This window comes from Danio rerio, chromosome 9 (genome assembly GCF_052040795.2).
Source record: "Danio rerio strain M-AB ecotype USA chromosome 9, GRCz13ab, whole genome shotgun sequence".
In the NCBI taxonomy this organism is placed as follows: domain Eukaryota; kingdom Metazoa; phylum Chordata; class Actinopteri; order Cypriniformes; family Danionidae; genus Danio; species Danio rerio.
In genome coordinates this window covers 18,710,469-18,728,658 of record NC_141029.1, presented here as the reverse complement: position 1 = coordinate 18,728,658, position 18,190 = coordinate 18,710,469, and the positions used below count along the sequence as shown (strand labels likewise).

General features: G+C 35.5%; 1 long non-coding RNA gene across 6 annotated transcripts in view; it reads right to left on the bottom strand.

Annotated features, from left to right (window-relative positions):
* Nucleotides 1-18,190, bottom strand: part of LOC137490345 (uncharacterized) — a 253,142-nt gene that overhangs the window by 199,505 nt on the left and 35,447 nt on the right. For 5 of the 6 annotated variants that reach the window (XR_015499311.1, XR_015499309.1, XR_015499308.1 and 2 more), the window contains exon 3: nucleotides 6,563-6,691. This is a non-coding gene — a long non-coding RNA (uncharacterized LOC137490345). The remainder of the gene's footprint in view (nucleotides 1-6,562; nucleotides 6,692-18,190) is intronic. The other variant, XR_015499313.1, reaches the window with a different exon arrangement.

Sequence of the window (18,190 nt, the reverse complement as noted above, 5' to 3'; positions counted from 1 at the left end):
AATCTCTAGATGCATTTATCACAAAATTCTACTGGAAAAACAAGACCCAAAGAATTAAATTGACAACCCTACAGAAACCAAAATCACAAGCAGGATTAGAAGCACCACATTTTACAACTTTTTTCTGGCAAATCAGCTTCAAAATATAAACAAATTTATTAAACCTAACATATCAGAATATCCACGGCAAGATATTGAACAATAAATCTGCAAAGATATTAACATTTCTGAATTACCTTTTCACAGTCAAACTATTAAAAAAAATCACTGTTTTAAAATGCAGACAATAGAAACAACTCTGACAGCCTGGTGGAAATTCCATCAGATCACAATTTCTCTACTTACACCATCTAAATAAACCCCAATTTGGAATAACCCTGATTTCCTAGCTAACAAGAAGCCAGCAAACTTTCACATAATAAGGGAATCAATCAACTTCAGCATATCTTTAATATTAATAACCTGGCACCAATTTTCTATATAGCCCGGACATACAGCATTGGGAGTAATTGCTTCTTGGAATATTTACAAATCAAATCATCAATTAAATCTCAAGAGTTTATTAACGTATCTTCCACCAAAAAATGCTCTTCCAAATATACAAAATAATATAAAAATTAGACAACGCATTAGTTCTACCAACCGCTAAATGGAAAACAGACTTATCCATTGCTCATAATGCTGCATTCTGGACTCAAATTTGCAAAAACATATACTCCATGACTAAAAATGCTAACTTACAACTTATACAGTATAAAGTACTTTACATTTAACTAGGCAGAAATAATTTTAAATGGGTCAGAAATATGTTCACATTGCACACAAAACACCCCCGATACTTATCTTCTAGTCTTATGGCATTGCACTTCAATTAAAACATTTTGGGAAAAGGTTACTGACTCACTCTCTAACTTGATGGGATGTCACGTCTCACTGTGTCCTTTACTCTGTATATTAGGCGACATATCCACAATAGATATAAATAATTCAAATGGCCAGTTTCTACTGGTGGCACTAACTATCACCAAGAAAATGATCCCCATGAACTGGAAATCAAGAAATACCATTCACATCTTACACTAGAAAAACCTATTAACAGAATAAATCTGTATTAAAGATCCTCTTTGCCGAAAATAATTCGCGAACAACACCTACATCAGTACACGAACAAAAGGGGAGGGGGGAGAGGTATGGAGTCAGAAAACACTCAAAAGTAATTCACGCAAAAGACACGATGTACACATGCGTAGCCAAATTCACGTGCATCAAATCAAATTCAAATGCATAAAATATTTATTTATATTCACAAAAAAAATTCATGGGCACAAAATAAAAATACATTTTCATAAAATACGTTTCACAAATGCAAAACACCATTTGCAAATGTATAAGATTGTACAAAAAGTTTTGAATGTTTAAAACTTGCGAGTTCATCCTGAATGAGAATGTGCAAATCCTCTTTCACGTACGACTCCCCCTGGATACGTGTGTGTGTATTTTTGAGACTTTCCTGGCAGAGTCAGGGCAACCCGTAGCTTTCGGCATATAAAGACATATAAAACTGTGAGGTTGTTGAACATTTGAAGTTCTAAAGCAGCTGTTTTCTTGAAAAAGACGCTATAGTGTAATTGGAAACTGAATTGGAAATTACCCTAATTTAATATAGTCCGTTGTGAACTGAGGTGGGCCGGTCTAAGGCTTCAAACTCCAAGGCTGAAAAGAAGTCCCACTCCGACCCTGATTATATCCAATAAACGTAAACAGGCTGCTGTTGTGCTTTAGTTGCCTAATATGTAGAATATAAATATAACATTAATACTTTTTGGGATATTTTTAAAACAAATCGAGCCTCTCGGATCATTTCAAACATGTTTGATCAGGAAATCAATCTGCCCTCCAACTTACAGCCGCATCACAGAAGAGAAGAGCTGAGGAGAATCGCGTCAGTTTTAATAAATTAGGTTTTCGGTTTTTTACTACTTATGCTTTATTATCATTAATTAGCCTATTTGTTTGTTATTTTATTATTTGTCATCTGGGTCACAATTAACCTACCGCACACACAGATTAATGTGTGGCTAATGGAAAAAAACGATAATTTAAGATTATAAATCAGCTTATATATTTATATATATGTATATATATATATATATGTGTGTGTGTGTGTGTGTGTGTGTGTGTGTGTGTGTGTGTGTGTGTGTGTGTGTGTGTCCGTTTTAAAACTGACACAATTCTTCCCAGCTCGGTCAATGACAATATGACAAAATAAACTAATTTTTTATTTGCTTTTCACGGGCTGTAGTAAACTTATTTGCAATTAAATTAAAGGCAACCACTACAGTAATGGTGATCCACACCGTGGTGGCCATTAACTAGCTTGAGTAATTGTTTATTTAAATTATATTTATTATTTTAAAATACGAAATAAAAAATAATTAAAAACATAATTTGACTTTGTGAAATTATGCCGCATTAATCACTCCTGTTGAGACTTTGCAGAATAAAAATGCTAAATCATTCCAGTAGGTGGCACATACAGATCAGTAATGAGATCCAGTGATGAGACATTCTAAACGCATACATAAGCAAAACTGAAACTAACAGAACACACGACACTACCAAAATAAAACATTGCATTTAATGCAGAAAGAAGGTCAACCAGATTAACATATCATACCCCATTCACAATAGCCTCATTTATTTAATTAGGCTATAATGATCTTGGGCACCAGCAAATCAGAATGTTTAATTGGACATCACTTTAGTTCTGTGTTCAGAGTCGCTGCCTCACGCCTGTTTCACACCGCAAGTGTCAGCAGCACGCAGGCGTTTGCCTTTCACACCTGCTGCGTCTGCAGCGCGCAGCTCTTCGGCAGCTGCTGCAGAGATCAACCTATCTCTGTCTATTCTATCTAGTTACCCATGTCTCCCTATATACAAATACACTTTTTAAACTTTTCATCTGCACCAAGGCACCTCCTATGCTGTTTCTTTAACCTGCAAATGTTTATTTTACAAATTTTATAGATCAAATAGTACTGTATGCTTCTCAAGCTAAATGAGAAGTTCTACAGTCAGAAGACAATCGCCTGTGATATCATGTCATTTGTTTTTTGATTGTCAGGTTGCTGTAAGCCTATATATAATAATATTTATACAATATAGTTATAATGATATTTACACAGATCAAACTAGTGTTACCTTCTCCGATTCAGTTATGTCCAGCAGCAGAATAACAGCTCGTTAATTCATGCTGGTGCAGAGGATGAGACGGACAAAAGTAACCAATGCATGCCATTCTTTTACTTATTTTCATGTTGTCAGATTCACAGTGCAAACAGCCCCCGGAAGGAATAACTCGAGTGAACATAAAACAAAGCCGATTAAAACTTTCTTTCTCTGCTCAGCTGCACAGAACACAACGATTTAACATCATCCAGCATGCGTGTCGAACTACACTACCCACAATACACTTCGCTATGGACTACAAATCCCGTAAATATTCTATTTCCCCTCTCCTTAAACACTAGCGTGCAACTTAAGCAAAACTGATGCTAAAATTGTTTTACATTTGGTTTTGTGATTCGGGCCTAAATAAATGTTTGTGCCGTTTTTAATTGTTTAAGTTCATTTGATTGACTATATATAAACCATTTGACATTACTAACCCATTTATTGGGTAAAATTGCTACTTTTTACTGTCAATCAATGTGTTTTGGTCATTATCAATGCACTGTCACTTTAATTGAGCGTGAGCAGCGCGTCAAAAATAGACCCAGCTCCGAAACTATCACTGCACTGCTGCTTCGGCGACGCTCACGCCTCGCTCTGATGCGCTGCTGCTGCATGCGGTATAAAAGCTCTAATCTGTTAACATGGACGCCGAAAACACACGCGCTGCTCACACTCTCCTCACGCGCCGCTGACACTTGTGGTGTGAAACAGGCGTCAGTCAATCAAATCCAGTCAAATAAAGATTACAGCTCAGACTACAGGAGTTTTAACCCGATTTATGCCAGATTTTAACCTTCTGGGAAAAGGAGATAAATAAGTTTACTACAGCTCGTGATAAGCAAATAAACACTTAGTTTATGTTGTCATATTTTCATTGTCAATTTTTTTGTTTCTAGTTTAATAAACAAAAATAAACTCATAAGCGTCATTTAAAATGATTATTTATATAAATCTTACGGAATGATAATATATATTCTACATATTAGGCAACTATAGCACAACAGCAGCCTGTTCACGTTCATTAGATATAATCAGGGTCGGAGTGGGACTCCTTTTCAGCCTTGGAGTTTCAAGCCTTAGACCGGCCCACCTCAGTTCACAACGGACTATATTAAAATAAGGTAATTTCTAATTCAGTTTCCAATTACACTATAGCGTCTTTTTCAAGAAAACAGCTGCTTTAGAACTTCAAATGTTCAAAAACCTTACAGTTTTATATGTCTTAACAATAAAAATGAAAAAAAAAAAAAAGTACTCAGGTAAGGATCGAATATGGATCGACAGCATGGTGACGCAACGTCCTAACCGCTGGACCACAATGGCACTATTAATCTTGTGTGGCCGGAATGATAGTTAATCGTCATCATTACCCTAAAGGCTACATTTTGCTCATGGGGCTGCGAGACAACAAATAAGAGCGGAGCTGAGGCAAAATAATGAATAAAAAGAGTGAGGCTATGGTCAAATAAATAAATAAATTTTAAAAAGTGCGACTGCGACTGCTGGTGGCTCCGTTCGTCATGCTGGAGAGGAACAAATGGAGCGCAGAGTGGGTGTCATCGACTATAGCTCTCATCTGATTGGCTGAAAGCTACGGGTTGCCCTGACTCTGCCAGGAAATTCTCAAAAATACACACACACATATCCAGGGGGGTCGTACGTGAAAAGCACATTCTCATTCAGGATGAACTCGCAAGTTTTAAACATTCAAAACTTTTTGTGCAGTCTTATACATTTGCAAATGGTGTTTTGCATTTGTGAAACGTATTTTATGAAAATGTATTTTTATTTTGTGCACGTGAATTTTTTTGTGTGAATATAAATAAATTTTTTACGCACATGAATTTGATTTTATGCACGTGAATTTGGCTACGCATGTGTACGTCGTGTCTTTCGCGTGAATTACTTTTGAGTCTTTTCTGACTCCATAGAACAGGGGTCAGGTTGATGTAGAAACTGTGTCTAAAATAAAATAAAAATAAATAAATTAAAAAGGTAAAAAAAACATTTATGAAATTTATTAGTATTTGCCCACAATGTAATTCGGTTTTTACATACTTTTTTGTTATTTTCCCTCTTGTTCTATTTGTTCTCTTTTTTCTGTCTCTCAAATGTATTATTATTATTATTACATATGTATGTGTATATATATTTTTTTTCCTTGTCTCTCCCTCTACCTCAGCGGATCCAACAACAGAATAAAAAAAATAAAAATTATTTGAAAAAAAAAAAAATCCTAAAGACCCCTACTCACATGTACAACATTCACAGGGTAAGTTTGACATGGGCATGGCAGCCTGGGCATTGCACTGGACTGATCCATGCCCTACGTCATCCTTTTTTTTAAACCATCACAAAGCAAATGACACACATTATACACACACTATAACTTCGATCCCCTCAAATTATTATTAATTCTGTTGATTTATTATTATTATTATTATAATTATTATTATTATTATTATTACTATTATTATTATCAACATGAGTATATTATAGTTGTCACATGTATCTGTCCACCTCTTGATCTTCCATCCTTTTTCAATATTATTTATTTATTGAATTTAATAATTATTTATATATGTCTGTACAACCGCAACAAACTCCTTGTTGCAGGTCAAAATGAAGCCATTTAATGCAAAACTAAATGCATTTCTCCACTAATTATTTATATTAACAGGAACAAATAGTCTTGGAGAAAGTTTTTCATGTTGTCATGAACACGGCACGCAGTTTGAATTGTGATTGAATAGAGAATGATTGACAGGTGCAACCACTTAAATATTCATCTGTACAATAGAATGGCTTCAGAACATTTGGGATATAGCCCAAATGTTTAACACAAGCTTAATTAATCATTTTTATGATTAAGACAATTATATTTTGTTTTTCTATTTATTTCTATATGTTGCTAAACAAAGTGGTCAGACAGACTCTGGTGTTGAAAGTCAACTCCAAATTTCCTATTCTGTCGATATACAAGTACTGTATACTATAATGATGTATTCAAAATTACACACTTGAGCTGACACACTAGGGTTGGGTTTGAGGACGCATCTACGAATGAACCCTACGTCAGAGTACATACTCATTTTCGAATCATGCTTAAGACCTCAGTATGCTGCAAGGTTATTATAGTGAAAAAACAAGAGAAAACGAAAACTAAAATGTAAAATAATTGTAAAAGTAAAACGAGTTTTTAAAAAAAAAAACTAGAACTAACTGAAACTGTATTGTGTACATACAAAACTAACTGAAACTAACTAAAATTATCGCAAAAACCTCCTTCATTTTCGTATTTGTTAATGTATTAAATACTTAAACTTACTGTAAGCGTTTAGAAGTAAATAAAATTCACACTGCAGGTGTTTGAGCCGTGCGGCACCTCAGAGTCTGTAGTCCTGCTGCCATTGGCCAGATCGAGCCGGTTCTCCTATAGTCATCCTCGCTGTTGCTCCTACGACAAAAAACAATGAGAGGACATGACAGAAGTACGGTGACAGCATTAAATACAGACACTTTAAACTTCTACTTTAACACATTTGTGCCCAATAATAGGTTTTATTTCTGTATCGTGATTGCAAACGAATCTTTTTAACCGGATCTTCTAAGAGAACCGGTTGAACTAGTTCACCAAATCGAACTGAATCATTTGAAGCGATTCGCATCTCCAGTAGCCCTTATCCGCAAACTACTTTTTAACAAGCCTAATACCCCCTCTGACTCTAAATAATCCAATATATACTCTCATTAAGTTATTAGAACAGTAACAGTACATTGAGAAGCGGTGAACCGATAATACTGCGCATGCGTGATTCAGTGAACCAAACACAAACAGTACAGTCTGCTGTGTGACTGAATAACTTGAATAACTGCAGCGTGGGTGAACCGAGGGTTTAAATGAGGATAATAGACAATTGTAATGAAATTTAAATAAGTGAATCATGATTCAGTTGGGTTGCAAAACTTTACTGTAAGACATTTTTCAGATCATGGTGATGTTTTAACTGACTGAAATTACTATTGCTGACTACATAAGCCGCTTTTCCACTATCGTGCTGAATCGTTCTTTAAACAGAACTGTTCCATTCCTTGCCAAACCGGGCCAGACAGCACAGATACGGTTTCATTTTCCATTGTCGGGCTGAGACAAAGCTCTTTAAAACATTACACAAAACGCATCAGTAATTGCCTTGGTAACGCAATGTTAACGGCTCCCTTTGTTCAGTTAAAGTTAAATAAGAGCCGAAACAAATTTTTTTTTTTTTTTTTCATAAATGCAAAAGCAACCATGTGACTGAACACTGTTATGCCGCTCTATCAAATAGGGGTGCTAAATATAGGTAGGCCTACATGTGCACCCTTATTTATTTATATGTTGCACAGCTCTGGCAAAATTTTATTTGGAGGGAAAATTACCAAAATGTAACGTGATGATTGAAAATAATTGGAGGGGAAATATATAATATTTAAAATCTCTGAACATAACAGAAAAATAAACAATGATAAGACAACAATAATAGTGCATTTGTATTATAGTGGCAGAAATATCATTTTGGACAGGCCTTGTCAATAGTGAGCGGGCACTTTCACTAATAAAAACACAGCACATAAATTATTTCATTTTTAACAATCAATTAAATTACACTGCGTTTTTATATCAAAATTTGATAATGATATAAAATATAATACATTTTGATGGTAAAATAAAACCAATTAAGCGATGGTAGTTATTTGTTTTACTATTCAAACATTAAATAACGAATGCAGCAAGTGAAATAAAAAAACGAATATGAAACAATACATATATAGCAGGATTTAAAGCATATAAAGCACTATTATATTTAGAAAAATGCTGCTCTTTTATCTTTTTATTTTGATCAATTTATTTTTATTATTATAATTATTTTTGTGTTTATAATTAACTAACAGGCTGTAGGCGAATTATTGCTTGACGTTTTAGAAAATATTTGCGTAGCTATATTAAAAATCACAGAGAACAAAAAAACAAAAACACAGAAACATGTTACATGCCTCATAAATGTCATATAATTGCCTATAGCTGAAATGATGAAAATTGCTCATTTTATTTTTATAAAACATTTGTCAAAACGTATTGATATTTTTTTTGAGTAAAAGCAATACTGACATTTAAGAATCCATATTTATTTAATTCATTCATTCTTTTGACTTGTTTATTAGTGCATATGCTATAATATAAATCATACAACAGTACCTTGGACAGTTACAGTGCCGCTCCATAAAGCTTTCAAGCAAAGTCTTTTGGACGGCCGACATTACAACACGCCGTCCTTCAGGTGGTCTCGCCGGTATTACATTAACAAGCTGTCCTGGCTTTGAATTAAAAAGTGCAATTATTTCCTCGTTGTTAAAAGAGTCTGCAAGTTCGTGTTCCATGGATATAGTGATGTTGTTGTGGAATTTGGACATCGGCGATGCTAAGCCTGTCTTTGTTCGCTTTATTCGATGCGCAGAAGGAAAAAAAGTCAGCAGCGCATGTAGTCGCTGGCATGTCTCTCCCGGATCATAGCGAGTTTTGTGCTGTGAAATACAGCGCTGCGTGCAATAAACTCACATTCAGGCAGGCGAAAGTCTGTATTCAAGTCAATGAAATAATAACTTTAATGAACAAAATATCTTCGTAAGAATGTGATGAGTTATTCACTTATCTGCCAGAGACTGCTCTATGGTTTTAAAACCCTTTTTAAACTGTTTCATTTAGACCTGGATCATTATTTTATATTTAAAGTAACTTAGTTTATTGAGGATGTCTGATGACTAGCGCGCTTCTGCTGAGCCAGCTGTGGTAGCTTAGCAACAGAGCCGCGACGTCAACACACAGAATCTGTCGGCACAGTTCAGCACGGTTGTCTAACCGTTGCGAGAATTCCGGCCCGAGAATGGTTTGTAATCGTGCCGCGCCGTTCCAGGCTCAGTGGAGAAACAACCGTAACCGTACCGAAGTGTTCTTAGAACGGTTTGGCACGATAGTGGAAAAGCAGCTATAATGTTAAAGGGTCACGAAACATCAAAACACATTTTTTGAGCTGTTGACAGTCGTATATGTGTCCCACACTGCTAAAAACACTATTAGGACACCTATATTTCACAAAAAAGTGTAAATTGGTTGTTTTTGCGTTATTTCAAGCAAATTCATACTTCCGGTTTGAAACAAATTTTTGAAGCTACGTCACGGTCATGACATAATAGCGTTGTATTCCAGCGTGTAGACTGGACGTCTGTGCCAGAGTGTGTCTAATTACGTCTTACAGAGTGATGCATTAATGCATGAGTAAAGCTTGGTTCAAACCAATCAGCGCGCTCTATTGTGCAACTTCATTAATATTCATTACTGTCACAGTGTTCAGACGACTGAGACGCCACGTTGTGTTGGCAAAACAAGCGTGAAGTGTTGCTTTTATAGTTTGCTGCAGTTAAGTTTCGTTTTCGTTTTCATTTTCTATCTGTGAGAGCTCAGACTCACGTGTGGATTACAGTGTACGCGACGCTCGACAACAATAACTTACGTGTCTAAGGAGGAACATTGTTTACCTGAGAGCTGTTCTCATCTGCAAACGCTGAGATCCAGATTCGCTTGTAGTCTCCTCTTAATAAAGACGCGGTTCTAGTTGCTGGTGATTGTCCTGTCTCTACAGATTTCGTAAGTGAGCGACCAGCGCTCTTTGTTTATTCAGTTTGTTCGTATCGAAAAAACTATTGCACCGAGTGTAAACTTGTTAGCACCACAATCAAACTTTAACCTCGTGTAGGGTTTTCACCGCATTTCGTGACCGGAATAACACACGCGGCTTTCTGACGCTACCTGCCGTGCAAGTTTCCGGGAAATGTGGAGGTTTTTTTTCTCTTATTCGCCATGCGGTATCAAACATTGCACGAAAAATACACGCTTAGAGCAGTTCCTCGAATCAAATATCTCGTTTGTCGCGAGGGGCATGAATGAACTCCCACCATTAAACACCATCACTTTCTCCTGTATGTGTGTGTGTGTGTGTATTTTGACTCTGAAACTCGCGCGTGCCCAAATAGACACTCCCACACCTTCCCACTTTTCTTCCTCCGACACTCCCCCCTAAACAGAGCTGGACACGCCCACTTTTCTGACTTTTTCCAAAGTAGAGGTGTGAAAACACCCTGCTGAAACGAGGTGGTTTCATGGCCCTTTAAGTCCTAACATCCGTGTTAAAAATATGAATTTCCCACCACCAGGCCCAGATTAATAATTCAGAGGCCCCTGGGCACAATGTCTTGTAGGCTTCCTACATAACCGCACCCCTATATATATATATATATATATATATATATAATTTTTTTTTTTTTTTTTTTTTTTTTAAACAACTGTTTATTGAGTTTTTTAAGGAAACAATAAAAAAACGGAGAAAAACAAGTGTAAATTTAAAACCTACTCCCACCTATCCCACCCCTGGTAGACTTTAAAAGTATAAAATAATAATAATAAAATAATAATAAATAAATAAATAAACAAATCAAATAATTTTACAATTGTATTTTACAAAGACTTTAAAAAGGATGACACAACATCAAAGGCTGAATGCCATATACTGACAGTTTTCATATTAGCTTTTTGTATACAGGAAGTTGAGAGTTCCATCGAGAGAATGTCCAACAAATACACAGTCCAGGTTCTTCTGTCCATGGTATGAGCAGGATTCCAGTGGTTGACCAGCATTTTTTTGCTGCTGTGAGAGCAGTTAACAAAAGACATCTTTGTTGAACGGACAAAGTGAGGTCCCAAAAGTCATTCATGAAAATATGACGTGGAGTCAAACATATCTCAGTTCCCAACAAGTATGATAAATCCTGTGAGAGCTGAGTCTAGAAAGGTGAGAAAGAGGGACATTCCCAAAAGAAATGTGAAAAAGTGCCTAAAGATAAAATGTTAAATGATAAAAATGTTTCTTTGGAGTCAAGTAGAACCTATGAAGCAATTTCCAGTGTATAATTTGGTGGATTTCTAGAAGACATTTTAAACATCTCCCATACCTGATCTGAAAATGAAACGTGTTCATTCTCATTAAGGTCCTTAGCCCAAACAGTTGTGATAGGTAGAGGTTTGTATGAATGCTTTAGAAGAAAGAGATAAATAACTGAAGCAGAGGAGAGAGATTTGTCAGAAGGAAGGATTAATTTACGCAATGGGTGAATAGATAGTTGAGAGTTCCAAGGTACCCCATAAGCTTGAAGAGCTGATCTAATGCGCAGAAACATAAAAAAGGAGGTGCCTGGCAAATTATATTGATTTTTAAGGTTCTGAAAGGATTTAAACCACTGTCATCATAGATATCTCTTAAAGTGTTTACCTTATTATGAGACCATTGCGATGAAATGGAGTACCGCCTGACAGAAAATTATTATTACGGAAAATAATAGGTGAATGCCTATGCCATTTTGTGAATAGTTGTAAACATCTTTCTACATCCCTCCATACTGAGATTTACATTGTTTAAGTGGGACCCCTGAAAAAACAAGATGATTCAATTTATATGGATAAACAAAAGATTCTTTAATTGCTCTCCAAGACACATAAGTGTCAGGATCAAACCAAACTGATAAAGGGCGGAGGGAAAAAACTTGCGCGTACCATCTGAAATTTGGAAAAGAAGGACCTCCATGTAATCTACATCGTTGTGAAGCTGTCAGTTTAATGCGAGGATGTTTCCCATCACATATATTTCGTAAAACACATGCATCAAGTTTCTTTCAGTAGCCAACCGGTGGAGAGAGAGGAATCATAGAAGAAAAGAAATTAACGCGTGGGAGGACATTCATTTTAATAACTGATATATGCATCTGAAAAGAGGTAGGAAGACGCGACCAGTTTTCCAAATCTGAGGAAACAGTAGTTAGAATACTGTTATAGTTTTTTAAGATGATTTCCTGCAGGAAAGTATACACAGCTATCCCCAAGTACTTGAAGTTTTGAACCAATAGGATAGATATAGAAAGGGACAGTAAAAAGGACTCCAATTAATTTTCAACCCAGAGAGAGATCCAAAATGGTCAAATAATTTTAAGACATGAGGGATAGAATGTGCCGGCTTCTCCAAAAACATTAAAATGTCATCAGCAAACAAAGAAATATGATGATGAGTATTGCATATAATTATAGGAGAAATAGTTTCAGATTGTCTGACGGCTTGGGCTAAAGGTTCCAAGGATAGGGCAAATAAGAAAGGAGAGAGCGTACAACCCTGACGTGTACCTCGATGTATAAAGAATGGATTGGAAAAAACAGCCTGTGAGTACAGTAGCTGCTGGATTGGCGTACAGGACTTTTATCGTGTTTATAAAACTCAATCCTAGGCCCAGATGTTATAAAACTGCGTAGATTGTTCCATTCTAGCTGGTTGAAAGCTTTCATTGCATCTAGAGATAATACTACAGAGGGGGAAGATAACATATCTGTTGAATTAATAAAATGATATAATCTACGCAAATTATCCGTAGCGAAGCAAGATTTGATAAATCCTGTTGGGTCATGATGGACTAGCATATTCATGAATTTTTCTAAACAACAAGATCGTACTTATAGCATATAATTTAACATCAGTACCAGGGTTCAACGCTAAGGATTTTTTCTACTGGCCCGATTGGGCCAGTGGTTCCAAAATTTTCACTGGCCCCACCAAATAAAAAAAGAAGTTAACAGCTATTTAACTGTCTGTGTGTGTGTGTCTGTGTGTGTGTGTGTTTGTGTGTGTGTGTGTGTGTGTGTGTGTGTGTGTGTGTATATATATATTAGAGCTGTGAACCTATACTAGTCTCACGGTTCGGTTCGGTTACGATTATCATGCCATCGATTCGGTTCAATTCAATAATTTGTTGCATCACTTTGCATTGACGGTGCTTTTCATACAGTTTTATATTTTCTTCACAGCAGCAGTTCTTGTATTAAAATGTATGAATATATTTATATACTATTTGTAATACAATTTTGCCATTTAATACAAACAGTCAGACTGTACCTTCAAACAACACGAGCATTTAGCAAATAATATAAACAAATATAAATATCCAACTCACTTTCTGATCCTTGTCTAGTTATCTTACACCTCTTTGATTGGTCACAACCTCAACAAAAACGGTTGCAATTGGCTCTTGCGCACTGCACTCTTCACAGATGAGTGATACTGATAAGCGGCCGGCGCAGCGGCGATCACAGCTTATTTAACAAAAATAAAGACTCTCTTCAATGATTATGCTTTGCACCATTGATTTAAAAGTACTATGTGACATAAACTTTTTTCTTCTAAACAATAACAAGTGCTTACAGTAGGTGAGAGTTCAAAGTGACTATTACCGCCGTGCCTTATACCGCCGCCGTTTGAAATAGGTGCCGCTCTGTTTTTAGTATATGACCGCAGCTTGTGAATGAGCCGCCAGGGGGCGCAAAGGGACGGGATGCGAACGGACAGAAATAGCCTTTACAGCAGCTTTAAATATGCAACTGTGCTTGTAAATGAGATTAAACAATAAGTCAAAGCATTATAATTCCTTCATTAATCATTTAAAATTTGTTAACACACTTTATTGTAAACTTTTTAAGTGCAAAGAGGACTAGTTTTGGAAAATAGAATTGAAGAAATAAAAAACAACTAACATGAAAGCACAAACATTCAGTACAAATAAGTAGTCTTAAATAAATAAATAAAGCAGTCTTTTAGCCTAAATATAGAGAGATGTTCAGTGTTTGCTATTTTGATAGGACTAAGACAAGACATTTTCATTTATGTTTTTATTTCTGTTTCTGTTTTAACTTTTCGTTGTTGATTATATTTTACTATCTTATTTTATGTCTCAACAATTGTACATAATAATAAACGAATAATGAAAACTAATTAATAATGAAAATAGGCCTAAATAAATAATTTATTTAAAGATATTGCGGCGAAACACTGAGAAACGGTCAGGGGCATGGTCTAAAGAGCTTAAGTTGAATGCTGCTTCATCAAAAGCAAATAAATAAATAAATAAATTGACCTACCTTAAGGAGATCACTGAAAGTATAATAAAACTAATTTTGCCGCAGGACATAACATAAATTAAGTCTAGCAGGTTTATTTTAAATAATTTAGTTTCAGTTCAGTTTTTGTTTTTTTTCAAAACGTCAATGTTCTCCTTTAAAGAAGCTATAACTGTTGTTTTGTTTTTTAATTAATGGCTCAGTATGTTTGGTATTTTAATTTCAATTTCAGTCACCTTGCATATGCGTGTGAAATATTATGTCGCATAACAGCGAAAAAAGAAGAAAAAGCTGTCAGTTAGAGCTAATTCGTCAAAATGAACTGTAATAAAATACAGCATGTATGTAAATACAGGCAGAATGTGAACAAACTCAAGGTAAGGCTAAGATATGTGCTTGCTTTTTAATGCATTTAAAAAGATTTGCGGCTACTATGGTGTATAATAATGTTTTTTTTTCTTCCTTTTTTGTATGGTAAAGGACAATGCACATTGTTATTGATGTAAACTTAGACTAAAACTTACCATTGATAAATGTGACCTAGCCTACTTCAAGCAGATAACTTAAAGTATAATAAAAATAATTTTGCCACAGGACATAAATAAAGTCCCGCAAGTTTAGTTTTAATAATTTAGTTTCAGTTTTGTTCAGTTTTTTTTCTCAAAACATCTGTTTTTCTTTAAAGTAAAATTGTTGTTTTTTTGTTGTTGTTGTTTTACTTGTAATGGCTCTCTCTCTCTCTCTCTCTCTCTCTCTCTCTCTCTCTCTCTCTCTCTATATATATATATATATATATATATATATATATATATATATATATATAATTATTTAATAATATATAATTATAAATATATTCTTAATAAACTTCCCAGCCACAAATATTAAAGAACACAACTTGTATTAAAACTGGGCGGGGATTAGAAAGAATACGATGCTTGTTATATAATTTAAAATGTTATTCCTCTTGTCCAATTTCTGCATGCACATTTTTCACTCGCTACTCTGCCAGGAACTTCGCCGCTGGAGAGCACCTTCAAAAATCTCAATCTCATGGCTCATTCTTCACGAATATAGAATTAAAATAATGGCGCGTTAGGTTTATTGTGCATCCCGCAGGTGCAACCAACAAGAGTTGTGCATTTTAGTTTAACTTTTTGAGCGTTAAAAGCAGTTCGGTGTTAGTTTTTATTTAAATATATCAAGCCGAAACTAAACAGCGCATTCTCTCCGCCTCCTCGTTCATAACCAGCCGGACGCACTGCTGAAGCAGGCAATAGAGACACTCCGTAATACATAATCTTAGCTGATGTTTCGGAATCGAAAGAATATATTAAAGAGAAATGTTCTTTTAACAGTCCCGATATGTTTAATCTTTTTTTTCTGTCATTTCTCTTCAGCAAATTATATTTTTTTAAAGCTGCTTGATTCTTTTAAAACCGAAAGCAGAGCCCGGCAATTGGTGTTTTTCCATAAGATACGCTTTGTGAAGTTTTTAATGTGTTTTTAAATAGTTTTATTCTATTTAAAGCAGCACCTATATGCCAATTTATCTTAAAAACGCGGCATAGGAGCCATGCATGTCATGTGTCACATAACTGCATTTTCCTGCGCGTGCGCGATCAATTTCTGATCCTTTTGCATAAAGGTTTTTAATCCAAAAACAGGTCATTTAATTACTTTCGATGTGCTAAAATATTATTATTAAATATTATGTTAGACGAATGTTATTTTAAAATAAGCATATGCATATATTACAATTGTAAAATAGTCTAAATGGTCTGATCAGAAATAAAGGAAATTAGTTATATTTCATTATTTAATGCATAAAATAGGCTAGTCTTTTTATAAATTGAGTTTAATCGATTTGAAACTTTTAATTGCATTTTTACGTCCTGTAAATAATAAAAGTTGCATCAGATTGATGAAAACGAGTCTTAATACCTGCAAAAAGGGCCACAGTTACTTTTTTTTTCACTGACTGGCATGAATGGCAAACGCGTCAGAAAAAAACTGCTGAATCTCTGCGAATATTTGGTTAACTTATAAAACAAATGTCTGGTTTAGTGATGTTAGTAATGCATAGAAAAATGCAAAGCAGAATTCTCCTAAGCTCATTAACCCATGCACTGATGACAGCGAGGGAATCACTGGCCCACCATTTTATTTATTAAAGGTATTATTTCATTGACCAGAACATAACCATTTATAATATAATTAATAACCTATCGTCTAAAACAGGCAACACTCTATTCAGCTATGTTCTGTGTTTTTACGTAAAAATATATTCGTTTTGGCGAATGCTTGAAGCGTAATATAGATATTTTAAATAACACATTTAGTTCAGTTCAAAAGTTGTTGTGCATAGAAACATTCTTTTTCATAAGGCCCCATATTTAATGCGGTTTCGTTTTTAAACGCATAGGTTTTGTTAAGCCATCCGTCCTATTTTTGGATTTTGTGTATTCATGTTTATGAAAAACACTTAAGAGTGGAGACCCCTTCCCCCTATTCATAACCAAAAAGCTTGTTAGGTGTTAATGGGCATCATTTAGGCTGAAATCATGTCGCGTTTTCACTTTCGGGCTGGTAGCTTGCAGCATGTCACGGAAACACGGCGATTATAATCAAAAAGACCTCTCAACCCATAAGGCTAGATGTTTTCTTTCCCTTATTTAATAATTTATTTGTTCATGTGTTTGGCGCACGTAACTCGTGTGCCTTCGGAAAACTAGTGTAATGACGGCAAGCCATCTTTCCCAGACACGGGGCAAAGTCCGCCTCTCCTTTCACTTCGCCCCCCGAAGCCCCAGCTGGCCCTCCTGGCATCCTCTGCGTAAAACATATGCTGGATAAGTTGACGGTTCATTTCACTGTGGCAATTACAGACTTATAAAGGGACTAAGCCGAAAAGAAAATGAATGAACGAATGAATAAATAATAATAATAACAATAATAATAATAATAATAATAATAATAATAATAATAATAATAAAATAAGGTAATGATCTTTACACAGATGCCGCGTACGTGGCATTTTTTATTTTTAGAGATGGTTCATTTGAATTGCCTCTGCCACTTCCCCCACCTCAAACCTGAAAGTTGCAGAGAGAACTATAGCCTATTTACAACTTCCTTAGCCTCAATAGCAACAGTTCATAGCCCATTTACACCAAGTTTAGCGGAAGAATGTCAAATCAGAATCACGCAGATGAAGCACGCCAACTACTACTATCATGAAACTATTAAAATGGCATTGGCATAACTTTATTAATTTTCAGCAGCATTTTTTCGCGCAACAGAAATGCGGTGTTGGGAAGCATTTAATAAATAAAAGCAGGGTTAATAGTGACGTGATTCAAATGATGGATCTGCGACAGAGAAACTATAGGGGTTTTGGGAAACACTCATTACTATACCCCCCCCCCCCCCCCCCCCCCCAAACTATGCATATTTAGCAGCAAGTTACTGTACGGCTTTGTTTGGGAAAGCACAGGTCCGCTGGTGCCGCGCGCCTCTTTCTCAGGGCAAAAAGGGCAGTAGTGCAAACAATTATGGATATAACATATAATAAAGAAAATAAAATAAAAAAATTGAATAATAGAAATTAAAATAGAATCATGATAAAGGTAATGATAGTAGCCTATTATCAAAAGTAAGTCCACAAATAAAGAGTTCGAGTATTTGTGTGTTGGAGACAGTGGAGCGGGTATTGTTAGTTGAACGCACAACGCGCTCTGTGCTGGACTTTACACATGCTTTGATCTGGTGCAGGCATAAATGCGCATGCGGTGGAGGCGCACTCTAAACTCACACTGGAGAAAACTGGACAAGTGGATATCACAAAGACACGCAGTTTGATTTATTTCATGTTTTGCTTAACTAATTCTTTGAATAAAACTATTGAGCTATAAAGGGGAAAAACGCAGAAGAAAT